General features: G+C 32.4%; 1 protein-coding gene across 1 annotated transcript in view; it reads left to right on the forward strand.

Annotated features, from left to right (window-relative positions):
* The window catches only part of LOC133200991 (E3 ubiquitin-protein transferase MAEA-like), a 199,305-nt gene that overhangs the window by 155,323 nt on the left and 29,287 nt on the right, over window positions 1-14,695 (forward strand). The gene's annotated exons all lie outside the window — the stretch shown is intronic.

The following is a 14,695-nucleotide window of genomic DNA, read 5'->3' on the forward strand; positions in this document are numbered from 1 at the left end:
TGGACCCTTGATCCATGCTTTTGCATGGACTTTGAAAAATGTTTGTGTCTTTGATGCTTCATGTTTCAGCGGCGCTAAGCTGGCACACAATGTGACACTGTGTGTACACGGTGGGACACGGTGCGTTTGCTCCGTGGAACTCCGTGTTGGTTAATCAACGTTAAGTAGTTTGAAATGACATTAAAAATAATTCATTGAAGATATTAGAATAAAATTCATTGAAATTCATATCATCTGCAGCGTGCATTTTCCTACTTTCGATATTGTGCGGACGTGTCAATGAATTTAACAAAGACGGATTTTACCAGTCATCAGTCTTGTGTTATTTTGAAGATATCTCCTTAAGATTATTTTGTTTGTAAAACAAAAGCTAAATCTAAATTGAAAATAATAAGAAAGGAATATTATGTATTTGTATTATGCTCACCAAATCCATGTCGAATTGTCAATTATCTTATCTGACGTAATTTTTTTTTTAAATTTTAAATTATTATAGAAACTGGTGTAGAAGTAAATAATTACTACATCAAAATACGACACAGAAAATATAATGTTTAATTTAATTGGAATTCGATGAAAAAAATAGTTATGAAAAGATTTACTTAAATTTACGTCCCGTAATGGAACCCATATTGAGATGAGACCCGATGTAGTCTCTGTTTAATGAGTAAATCTCTGCCCATCCCATTAGAAAACATGAAATATTGATATTCAGGTATTGAAGATGCCCCCCTTTTTTATCTGTGTCTGTTTGTAATCGTTCAGAATTATGTGTAAAATATAAACCTTAATATTTAACTTGCAGTTTGTGCACAGATCAAAGCATTATGGGCACAATATTTTTCACAAAACTTGTCACCCAGAATAATCACAATATGTAAAAGATAAGATGTAAAACATTTTAATTATATCAATGATGTCGATAATGAAACAAATTCCAATGATATTATTCAATGAAAATGATATTTCTGCAATATGTTCTATGTTAAACAATGATGTAAAAAGCCAAACAGTTTTGTTCCATAATGTGTATGGAAAAAAAGTCTCAACAAAAATTGTGGTATTTACATCAAATCGGGCTGCTATAATTGTTGATAGGCTCACTGCCAAACTAAGCATATGCATAGAAGATGCATTTATGAAAAACTAGATAGAAGATTGATTTTATATTTTACTAGTACCTAGCAGAGATTTTTTCAAACCATTAAATAAAAGCAAGCACACTGTATATGTGCTCTCCCTACATGTACCCCCTCCCCTTTCCAGAATGAGTTTTATGGATAATTTCTACACCGACATGTTAAAAAAAGAACAATATTTACATATGCCTATTTATTGTATTACCTGTTCTTTTTAAGGATTTATTCTAATCCTTTTCAAAAATAGAAATTTAATGATAAATAAAATCAACGAAAGAGAGACAATTTTACGACATGGAGAGTTACGATTTCTTTTTTCAAGACACGGTGCGGCACGGTGTGCCTACCAGCGTATTTCAAATCCACACACACCGTGCTACACTGTGTACACGGTGTGACACAGAGCATTTCACACGGTGTGTTTTCCACCGTGCGACAGGGAAAACTCGTGGCCTGTACTGTAAATTGTAATTCCTTTCATCTCGTCAACTTGTTAACTAGTATGAGTACATTTGTTTGTTTCTTTTCTCTATTTTGAATTTTTCTGCTTGTATTTATCTATTTATGTTTTTTGTTTGTTTTCTTCTTTGCTTAAAATTTGAATAAGAAAAAATTATGAAAATACATATAACATGATGATGACCATGATGACCAGAACAATAACACATTGTTTTCAGTTTTACTGTACTTTTTTAAAAGAAGAAAAATCACTTATTCAGAGAATCTACAGAAACTTCATCTCACCTCAGATAATGATATGTATGTATTATACTGATACCCATGCATAAACACATGATAAATAATTAAGGTCTTCCGACTTCCTTCGGAAGACCTTACTGTTTTCCGTCTGTTTTCTATTATTATTATTATTCTTTTTTTCATAGTTATGGCAATATCTCAGCTGTGAGTGGGCAGATTGCTGAGATTTTTTTAGGGAAGATGCATCATGTAAATATCTCCAGACATGTTTTTCATTTTTTCAAAATTCACTTCCATTCGAGATTTTTGGGGAAATTTGTATTTTTTAAATGGCATTTTGTCCAGAATTTTTCTGACAACAGCTAAAGATATGAAACTGAAACTCACTGAAGAGATAGAACATCGAATTCCAATATATGGAACGACCTTTATTTTTCGTCGTCGGCACTTCCGGTCGCAAACAGAAGTGAATTAAAAAAGTCCAATTTTTCAACTTTTTTGTTTTTCAGTATTTTTCTTTAGGATTTACAGGGTTTATAGAGTGTCTTACAAGAATTCTAAATATGTTTTCTATATCTTGATGCATGCGTTTATTGCATAGATATGACCGATCCAAACTTTGTCCCACTGTCTGGGGTTCGAATCCCGCTGGAGGCAGTTAATTTTTTTTTCTTTGTTTCTCTCTTTTTAGCTCACCTGAGTGAAAGGTTCAAGTGAGCTTTTCTGATCAAAATTTGTCCGTTGTCTGTCGTCGTTGTCGTTGTTGTCCTTGTTGTTGTAAACTTTTCACATTTTCATCTTCTTCTCAAGAACCACTGGGCCAATTTCAACCAAACTTGCCACAAAGTATCCTTTGGTAAAGGAGATTCAAATTTGTTCAAATGAAGGGCCACGCCCTCTTCCAAGGGGAGATAATTATGAATTCGTGAAAAATTAATGGCATCATAAAAAAATCTTCTTCTCAAGAACCACTGTGCTTGAAAATATGAAACTTATGTGGAAGCATCCTCAGGTAGTGTAGATTCAAGTTTGTTCAAACAGGACCCCCGGGGATAGGGTGGGGCCACAATAGGCGATCAAAGTTTTACGTAGGAATATATAGGAAAAATCTTTAAAAATCTTCTTCTTAAGAACAGCAAAGCCATGATTGGTCATATTTATATGGTAGCATCCTCAAGTAGTGTAGATTCAAGTTTTTTTCAAATCAGGACCCCCGGGGGTTCGGGTGGGGCCACAATAGGCGATCAAAGTTTTACATAATACATAATAAAAATCTTTTTAAAAAACTATTTCTTAAGAACAGCAAAGCCATGATTGGTCATATTTACATGGAAAGATTCTTAGATAGTGTAGATTCAAGTTTGTTCAAACATGACCCCTGGGGGTAGGGTGGGGCCACAATGGGCGATCAAAGTTTTACATAGGAATACATAGGAAAAATCTTTAAAAATCTTCTACTCAAGAACAGCAAAGCCATGATTGTTCATATTTAAATGGAAGCATCATCAGGTAATGTATATTCAAATTTGTTCAATTCATCCCCCCCCCCCCCCCCCCCCCCGAACCACTTTTATATTTAAACTTTTCAACCTTTCAAGACTGAACTGATTTCTGCTTTTTCCTAGCCATAGTGCTCAGGTGAGCGATGTGGCCCCTGGGCCTCTTGTTTCAGTTGCTAATGACTTCTCTCTCTTTGATAACATGTATGGTAGTTTTTGCTGATTTTTAAAAGCTTTTTGTCAGAGATTCTGTAGAAAACCCTTCGACATATACTGAATATCATTGCATCTATAATATGTCCTTCTAAAACTATTTTAAGAATTTCATTCTTGTCCCCAAAGCTTGACCCATTCAAAACTTGTCACCCCTTTCGCAATAAAACCTTGTTATCACTACTCCTCCAAAACCGTAAACCGTAGAGATTCCAAACCTTCATCAGAGTCTTTGCCTCATTTAGTACTCTCTTCATTCTATCATTGCGAAAGCATTCTTTGGTCCCTTGTGTGAGTTACTGCCCCTGAAAGTTTACGCTGCTTACATTTAATGAACTTCTTTTTAAAACGGTGTATCCTAGAGACATGGGACAAACTGCATCGGCATATTTGACTTTGAACTTGAAATATAGGTCAAGGTCAAAGGTCAAGGTCATTTAAAAACATAAGAAATTCTTTATATGTGTGTAAAATATAGCAATTCACCAAATGACCTTGACCTTTGACCTTGACATTGGGTCAAATGAAAAGTAAGGACATGCATCCAGCTCCAGTATCAGGTAAAAACATAGAAAGTAAAGATTTCCTGGGGTTTTTTTTGTGTTTTTTTTAATGACTTTGACCTTTGACCTTGACCCAAAGGTCACAATCAGGCTTAAGGATGTGGAAGTAGTTACAAGTCTTAGATTAAAAGAGGCATAAAATAAATAATTCACCCCCCCCCTTCTTAAAAAAAATTACATCAACAACAACGTAGAATATTTCTGTAAAATTCAAACCAGACCTCGGATCAACATCATATTTGGTACAAATGTAGTATAGACCTCAGAGAAACTTTCTGGGGAGTTTTACGGTGAGTCTTATAAGTTTATGGAAGTCATGAAGTTTCACAGCAAAAACTACAAGTTCTGTTGTGTTTGAAATTAAAGTGTAGGTGAACAAAGAAATGATCTAAACCTTTTATCGGCTATTTCTTCAGATGTCGTTAGTAGCATTCGATTCTCCTGATATGATACAACATTTTAATACCAAGCATTCTCTCTTTCTTTTACATTTGGAATTTATTTGATTTTTATTTAGAATTAATCAGTTTCCAGAAATAGCGATTTCCGGCATATTAAAAACAATTCTCGCTTTCATTGTCGTGTTTTCCTTTTAGAAATGCATGTTGGGAGTTTAATTTGTGCTACACATATTTAATTTAACCCAAAGAAATGCTTGTTTAAATGTTTCATATTTATTTCAGGATATTCAGTCAGAAATGTTAAAATCCGAACCCGATCTTTTAAGCTTACAGCAAAGCTATTTTCAACAAATTCAGCATGCTCACAATATCGATGAATCGGGCTACAGTCAATTAATACATTTTCATTAGGGAACAGTGTTAACATTTTCTCACACAGCCCGTCCCTTATTTTATATATTGCTTGCAAGTTCAGGAACTATTTTCTTTCACGGAACTTCTTACTCCCCCCCACCGATTCTAAAAATACGCTTGTATTTATTCTATAGTCTTTAACAATTAACTTATCAATTTTATCGCAATGTGTAGCGCAGTGGTTAGCGCACCTGCCTTTCAAACCAAGGGTTATGAGTTCGATCCCAGCTGGAGGAGCCTTTTTTTTCTATTTTTGCATTTTTTTTTTGTTTTGTTTTTTTTTTTTTTTTTTTGTTTTGCATTTTTCCTTTTTTCAGCCCAAATGACACGGAAACACTTAAAAAGGTGGAAAGGCCTCTAATTGTTCCCTGAACAATTTGTTTACTAGTTATTATTAAGGTCTTCCAATATATATGATAAGATATGAATATGAAACTTGCTGAGGTGATAGAGCATCAAATGTAGATATGGTGATCGATCATTATTTTTTGTCGTTCGTACTTCCGGTCGCACACGGAAGTGAATTCAAAAATGTTTAATTTGCAACTTTATTGTTTTTCAATATTTTTCTCTGGGATTTACAGGGTTAATAGAGAGTTTTCTAAGAGTTCTAAGTATGTTTTCATCATTTTGATTGATGCATTTATTGCAAAGATATGACCGATCCAAACTTTCTCCTATTGTTGCGGGTTCGAATCCTGCTGGGCAGGAGATTGTTCCTCTCTTTATTCAGTTGTAAATGATATTTTTCTCTGTGACACTACTGGATGAAAAAAGTGCTGAGAATCCCAAATTTTACTGATAATGTTTGATAATTACTGATACTGTGCTGTTCTTGCTGATAAATACTGATATTTACTGTTATTCTTACTGTTGTTACTGATAATTTTAGTTGTTTCTGATAAATACTGATAATTACTGTCGTCTTTACTGTTGAGTCTGATAAATACTGATAAATACTGTTGATGTGCTGTAGATGCTGAGATTTACTGATAATTACTGTGGTCATTGTTCTTTAGCTGAGAAGGTGCTAAAATAGAGCTTAGGGTTGTTAAAACCTTCTTCAATCATTCTTTTAATTTAATTTTCACAACAACATTTCCATGTTTCTTTATATGTGACAAAAAATATAACACTGATCTCGATTACAATACGATTATGAAAATCTTGACAATTATAATTAAAGTTAAGCATTGAATAAAATTGTCAGCGTAAAGGCAAATGTTTTCCAAAAATCTATGAAAATAATATGTGTGTTTGTAAGAAGAATAAATGGAATTTTCCTTTTGCATGAAGATTTCATTTTAATATAAGTCACTGTAATACTAAAACACTAAGGCTTTTTTAAAAAAAAAAAAAAAAAAAAAAAAAGGATTGATCGCCCAACTCAATAAATTTGGGTAAGGAGGTTGGTGAATTTTTTCATTAAAAAAAACACTGAAATGGAAATAGTTATTAATGGGTGGGAAAAATCGGGATAAAAAAATATCACAGCAGAATAGAAAAAATTTGATTCGGACCTTTTTTTCACTTGAGAGGACAAACAATCATTTTCTTTTTAAAGATGGCCAAAGATGGCCAAAGATATGCATAGTTTTTTAAATTTTTTTTAATGTTCAGTCTTTCTGATCTTTTTCTTGAAAATCTGCCCGAAAGTGGTGAATTTTATGCTTTTTTAAAAATAAATTGAGAGATAAAAACAGGGGTGGATATGTTCCATCTGGAGGCACATTTTTATTTTTTTTTTTTTTTTTTAGGAATACGTAATGCAAGCATTCATAGATCGTCCCAGAATATAACTCTGCTACATGTTTATACATGTGCAACCGGCAGATGGGGGCTGATCAAAAATTATTTGTCAGAATTATAGTATAAGTGCAATGCTATACACGTGTACATGTAATTTTGATGTTGGTCTCTTACAATTTCACAAGTCACCACATAAAACATTTTTATTCAATAAGTTTTAAAAATCTCATTCATTTAATTTAATTTTATGGAATGAAAATAAGAAATGGGACCTATTAAATGTAAATGTATGATTAAGTTGATCGATTTTGATATTGTAAGGTCACAGATCTGAATGGAATACACGTTAAAATTGATTTGTATTGATCAGAAATCGAAGATCAACCCGTGATTTGGCTTTATTGTGTACATGACCTAGACACTGGGGCAGAACGGGGTACAACATGTATATTCCATGTAAGTTGTAGTGGTCAGCATAACAATGGGCATTAATTACCTATTGTTCTGTGTCTGCAGCCACCGGTGTTTATAATAAACAAATGAACCTACACTGTACATGTACTTGCTACTTGGAGCAGGAACGACCTTTATGGATGCACAAAAAATTTAATATTTGTTATCGATTTTGTTGACAAATTAAATTGATAGAAAAATGTTTAGCAAATAAGACACAGTACAAAATAAAAAAAAAAGAAAAGAAAAGAAGTGAAGTTATGTACATTGTACAAACTTATCAATTAAATGAAGTAACTTAAAAATGTTAAAATGAATATTTTAATTCACGTAGATCTTTGCTCAGTATTTAATTTCATTTGCTAGTTTTACGTACATTTCTTGAGATAAAATTTAAAGAATATCCGGGGGAGGTGCTACATGTAAATTCATTTGAATCTCTGTTAACTGTGTTTAAGGGCCTGTAAAACGGAGACAAGAAATTGATAAGGAAGATTTCGACTTTATCTAATAAATAATTATGCAAAATTTATACGAGATTTAAAAAAAGAGAGATGGTTTAGTGATTTAGCAATTTGTGTAATGATATTAGCATCAACTGTTCACAATTCAGAAACGCGAAAACTCCACATCGCTGAATCCGAGAAAAAAATCTGTTATGAATTATGAACGTCAGTAACATGCTGATTGCACTCATGAATAAATGTTATATCTGAATTTTGTATTGTTCCTTGATTCTCTAAAATAATATATACATGTTTATTATAGATATTAAGTAATTATTACATGTATAACTTATGGAAATTAGAACTAAAGAATCAACCTTGCACCTATCAGTTTAGTTAGGCAGTCTTTCATCCCCCCTTTTTTCTGCTACAGTCTGAATAACTAATTGAATCATGTCGCGTGTAATTTGAGTACATTGGTCTCACACAACGAGAAATGGAATTAACAACAAATATTATACTCTCAAATGCATATCGTAAGAAATACAAAATGTACTAATATTTGAACCGATTCTCAAAACGAAAGTAGAAACTTCTACACGTGGTGGACATGTGCGGTGTTTTAGAACAACCGAGTAATTTCAAGTTTTATTTTGTATTTTAACTGACTGACCGCGTATAAGCAGGTTATTTATTTTTTTAAGAAATTGATCTAGCTGTTACCAGTAATTACGTACATCGTACTAATGAAGAAAGAAAGATGCGTATTTCATTGAATGAAAATCACAGTGCATAGGATTTCTAGTTCCTGATGGCTTAAAAAAAAAGGAAAAAAAACGAAAGATAGATAGCTTGATATACCACAAAATGATATTTATAAAATTGCGAGGAGGACATAAATTTTAGAACTATCTGGCGCACTAGCTAAAAGAGATAAACAAGATCATGATTAAATCTTATTATTTGAACCTATCACATTCTTCATTAAATGGCATAGTATATGTTATATGAATAGATTTTTTGAGAGAAATATTTAATACTGGCTTGTTAAAAGGAGAATGGTTTGTAAAGGGGGGGGGGGTCTCCTGTGACTAACAGAGCAGACGGTACCCATGTTACTTGTCAAATATTCAAGTTCTCTACATGAAAATATAAATTTAATTGTAACCATTGACTGTATTAAATATGCTTCCTAAAATTTTTAACGACAGTACAAATACACGCGGAAAAAATATGAGATGGGATTTTTTATAAACATTTGTACATAAAAAAATGTTTTAAAAAGTACCTGCATAGGTAGAGTAACCACTGCATGAACACCCTCCCCTTTCAAATATTGACAACAAAGGAGAAATATAAAGATAAAGGAAAACATATACATTTATGATCTTATTTTAACATTAAGATGCAAAAAAATAATGAAATAAAAATAAATAAATGAATAATGAAATGTGAAAACAAATAATTCATGTGACTTTTTCATTTAGAATTTAACTAGTAAGTAGATTGTAATGAATTTTGTTGATAAAATACTTTCTTTAAAATAATTTATCATCACTCAAGCTTTTTTAGCACCTTCTCAGCTAAAGAACAATGACCACAGTAATTATCAGTAAATCTCAGCATCGACAGCACATCAACAGTATTTATCAGTATTTATCAGACTCCACAGTAAAGACCACAGTAATTATCAGTATTTATCAGAAACAACTAGAATTATCAGTAACAACAGTAAGAATAACAGTAAATATCAGTATTTATCAGCAAGAACAGCACAGTATCAGTAATTATCAAACATTATCAGTAAAAGAGCTAAATCCACGAAGGGGCTAAATCGGTCTATTTTTTCAGGAAAATTAAACTGAGGGGAAGAAGAAAATTAACAATAGAAATATTATCCTTGGGTATCAAACTTTTATAGTTCATGCCAATTTTTTTATTTGATGACGTCATATTTGTACAGAAAACGTCTAAACACGTGCACTTTGCTAGTTTTTATTAAAATAAAGCATTTTTTTCGTCTTTTGTTCAAATTTTTGCTGTGGCCACACCCTTCGAACAAAATAAAATTTATACCATTGAAAAGAGGATTAAAATATGAATAAATAAAGTATATTTTTATTTTGTTCGAGGGGTGTGGCCACATCGAAATTAATACTTTTCGTTCGATTCAAATATCTTAGCACCGACTCACACAGTGAAAAAAGCGGGGATTATCCTACATTAATAGGAAAGAAAAAGATTTTATATTGTTTTTGTAAATATTAAAAAGTTTCGAAATGCGAATGTTATATTTATTATAAGTTATTTTGTGTTGTGGTGCAAAAAAGTACGAAAAACTCTCGCTGAGCATGACTGCATAGATGCGATAATGTCGACATTTTGTGTACTACATCTAGGCCTACGTGCCTCAGTCCTGACCCAAGACTTTTCCTTCAAGTAGCTGATCTATATTTAACTCATCATTATGCTGAAATGTTAAAAAAAAAATAATGTGTTCTCTTTTCCTCTGACAGCCTATTTATTTATGCTTTGAATTTGTTTTCCAACTCCCGGCTCCTCGTCACCATGGTCACTATGTAATCAAAGGGAGATCACCCGAGAAACATGTAGGTTACATCTTTATTTTCTCCTGAGTGGCCGTGTCGGAATAGCCTAGAATATTAAACAAATTATATCGGATGCAACTACCAAGACGTGTTTATAATGATTGTTTTGCCACCTTACAAAACATAAATGTCGACTCGTGAAGTCTGCATCTACAGCATATGATCGACAGCATACAAATGGTTAATGTTACGCAATAGAGTCTATTAGCCCTTTCAGTATAACTGCGGTACTACTCTTTAGCAGGGCAAATTAATAACGTTTGGCGAAGTTTTTGATGACAGATAATTAAATGACGTATAACAAACAATTGCTTTTACGTCATATTTCACCAAAATATATTATTTTGCCCTGCAAAAGAGCAGTACCGCAGTTATCGTGAAACAGTCAATTATAACTACATGTATTATAATTATAACCCATGCCCAACATGCGTTTTAGAAATCGCCGGTGGCATTTTCAGACAAAAGATTAATTGATATTTATTACTGAAAACCTTTACTGATCCGAGACCTCTGAACATAAATTATGTTACGAAGTACTGAACCTATAAAATTCGAGTTGACAAATCAAATAAACAATGATCGCGTGTAATTTTTGTGATAGGCCTCTATAAGAAAAATGCCGTATATTGTAAAAACGAATAACTTACAATCAAGGCAGTGACAACTCTTTATGGTTTTAAGTAATTTCAGTATCGCATGCATGCTGTGACCTAGCCAACACATGAAAATAAATGTCAAAGGGAGGCTACTTGCTATTTCTTTCTATTTTGAGTTACTCCGCTTAAATGTAACAGGCCCAAGGGAGAGAGGGCAACCAAGATTAGCAAGCATGTTTATACATGTAGTAGTGTAAATTCATAAAGGGGGATTAGAGCATTCACAGTCAGAAAAATTGCGTAGATACATGTATAAGATCATTGGCCTTGTCATGATTTGTTCTTTTTAGGAGCGTTTTTTTAATTTCTAAATTTTTAAATTATTTGTGCATAAATAATTTTAGAGAGTGTTACTTTTATCTTTTATCTATTTGTTCTGGTGTTCTGCAGGTTTCATGCATTTCGCTCGACCCAGTAAATCAATATAAGTCATTTTCTGTCTAAATATATTATTTCAAAAGAATTTGAAGCAATGGGAATGAAATTCAAACAAACAGAAGCAAGGAAAGGGGGGGGAGGGGATGTCTTTTACCGTATATAGAATAAGAAGCCAAAAAAAAAACCTATTACATTTACAAAAAAAAAAAAAAAAAAAAAAAAAAAAAAAAGACAGGGGTTAGTGGGGGAGGGGGGTTTCGGGATTCTCATCCTCACTCATTAAATACGTGGGACAGTTCGACCAGTTACTGCTGCCATTTTAACAAGAAAGTAGTAAAAAGAAATAAATAACAATGCCAATTATATTAGTCCTTGTATATCTATATAGTATGAAAAAAAATGATATACAAGTTTTCATTTTTTTTCAATCTCCTTGATAAAAATTTAATTTAAAAAAGATTGATTTTTCGTGACTCGGTCGTTGCATAAATTTAGTATAGATCCCAGGCCCGTAGGTAGCAATTTCAGTTGGGGGGGGGGGGGGGGGGTGCACAGCCATACATTTTCAGTTGGGGGCACTATCAACTACCAACATTCCTTGACAAGCAAAAAAAGGGGGGATCAGACGTTTTTATTGACGGGGCACAAACATATAGTAGCTTTGATTTATATAGTATTCTATATATCGGCAAAATTATGGGGGGGGGGCATGGCCACCCCCCCCCCCCGGTTCCTACGGCCATGTATCCTGAATGTATTATTATTATTAACGGATATAACTGCTAATTTTGCCTGTCTATCATACTTGTTTTTTTGAAAGAATGTCTATATGGAATATAACTTCATAGATCGGGCATTTGAACATGGAGTTTTTTTTAGGGGGGGGGGGGGGGTAAACTATGGTAATATGTCGCTCGACATGTGGTCTATAATTTTTTTTTCGACGGTCTGTAATGATACATGTAGCCATTTACTACTGCCAGTAGCTGCTTTTCGTATATTTTTGTTTAATTACAAAGAGTAACGATCCGAAAACGTCCAAGTTAAAAATCTCATATACACTATTTATACGACATTATGATTATTTTATCGTCTTCTGTACTCATTATCGCCTATCTATTTGTAGTTGTGTTAGATATTGCACATGGAGAAACGAAACGTTATTTTAAAAATATGAAAATTATGAGTAAAATGTTAAAACTGGTTTTGAACTATATGAAAGTCTTAGATGTTGTTATGTTTCAATTAATTTTCACCTCTCACCAGATAATCATTACTTTATGATTTTATGAAAAGGGTTTATAATAGGTACTCCCCAACATGGGAGTGTGTAAGATATGATAATCTGATGATAAAACGATTAGTTAGCAATAATTAATTCGATCGTTTTTGTCATCTGAAATCTCTTTTCATATCTATTGTGGGTATATAAAACGTTTTTCTTTGATGATTAACATATTTATAATAATTAGTGAACTTTATTTCGATTAAGTAATTTACATTGGGTAAAGTGGTATACGTACCATTTCCGTTTATCTTGTTTTTTTTTAACTTCAGATTCCGTTTTGAAATTCAGATACTTTGGAAATCTTGTGTTTTCTTTGGACTAGTAATTTTTTTTGCGACCGATTTGATGCTTTGCATCACTCTTGTTTAAAAGTCTGTAGTGGCTTCTTTCCTGGCAATCTGTGGTGCGCAGGATTACCGTCAAACATCACTATTTTACGTGTATTACATGTATGAACTAAAATTTCATTTCAAATGTCCGGGAAATGCCATAACTTTCGGAAGTGCAACGAAATTTTCAAAATGACCATTAAATAGATGATAACTTCAAACGTATTCATTTTTAATGCAACTTTTCATTTTAATTTTATGTTTTCGTTAGTAAAGAGTACTTGTGTATTTTCAAAAAAAAAAAAGAAAGTCTATTTTTTGTTTGTACGCCGTATGACCATACAATAACACATTTAAGAATGATAAAATCCTTATCCTAGCTTGGCTACTATAGTATATATTTTACTACATTAATTCAGTTTTACTCAAATATGATGGATTAACACATTGTGTTTGTTGTCAGCTTAACGTGTCTCTTATTATCATTTAAAACGTGTTACATGTATCAACGATTATACCAGACAACCGTTGTATATAACAAATATTTGGCATTTCTTTAGAATGCAATTAGCTTTAATTAGAAAATAAAGCAAAAGTTTTCAGAACTTCTTGAAAAATTCATAGTAAAATTTTCCCAAAATTTTAAAGAAGAGCCTATATTGGTTATTTTTATTTCATTAACGTACATATGTTACTTTCTTATACAAAATGTCAACGTCGCGACGTTAAAGTATGTAACGTCAACGTAATGACATGATAGTATTAATAAGGAAAACAATACCAAATTTAAACGAATGTAAAAAGAAAACCAGAAAAGATATTGTTAAAAAATAAATTGTTTTACAACATACAAATCTTAGAGTTTTATGTGAGAAAGTTTCATTTATTTTGATGACTGGGCCGATTTAGCCTCTTCATGGATTTAGCTCTTTGGGATTCTCAGCACTTTTTTCGCCCAGTAGTGTGAAGACATGTATGATAGTTTTTGCTTATTTTTTAAAGCTTTTTTAACAGAGATTCTACAGAAATCCTTTAATAATCATGATCTATGTTGAAAGACTGTGTTACATAAACGCAAACAAAAAATACCTTCAATAAAGTATTAAATGAAGTGAGGTAGCATAGCGATCTGGAGAAAAGTTCGGTTGGAAGACCACTTGTTTCCCTAGCAACAAGAAACGCATCTAGTTATACCTACTTTTTAAATGTAGCATCCTTTTTTCCTCACAAAATATTTTGATGAGGGCAGGCAAAACCAAGTATCGATCATTCTCTGCAATGAAGAATAATGAATGATTAATTTATAATTCATAACCCAGAATAGGTCGATCATGCATACAATGTAAGTGCTGAGTTGGCTTAAATATAATACAATTTAAACAGTAGCATAAGAAATGATTCTGTATTTATTTTATTATAATTGCACTCAAATAAAAAAAAACATTTTTTTTAAACCACAGTAGGGAAATAATATAGTAATAACAAACTGAAAAAGGCATAATACATCTTACTGTTTTAGAACACATTGAATCATGACAGAGTATTTATAAATTTTTAACCCCCTCCCTTTCCTACACTACCTATTTTTCCACACCCGATATTTGTCTATATTATAATAGAATAAAATTTTGATAGCTCAAGTCATTATAACATTGTTTAAAGGGGGGAAATGTATAAACATGCACACATGTACATTGTGTAGTATACTTACATGTTCTTGCACCAAACAACTGCAATATCGATCTGTTTAAGTTCGATAGGATAGGATTGGATTAACTACTATATGTTTCTATCGTGAATCCTCAATCCTGAATCCTATCCAAACCCATCCCATGTCAACTTGTGAGATAGCAGCA

The sequence above is a fragment of the Saccostrea echinata genome, unplaced genomic scaffold (genome assembly GCF_033153115.1).
Source record: "Saccostrea echinata isolate AGI-Se365-2 ecotype Australia unplaced genomic scaffold, CSIRO_AGI_Sech_v1 ptg000042l, whole genome shotgun sequence".
NCBI lineage: Eukaryota > Metazoa > Mollusca > Bivalvia > Ostreida > Ostreidae > Saccostrea > Saccostrea echinata.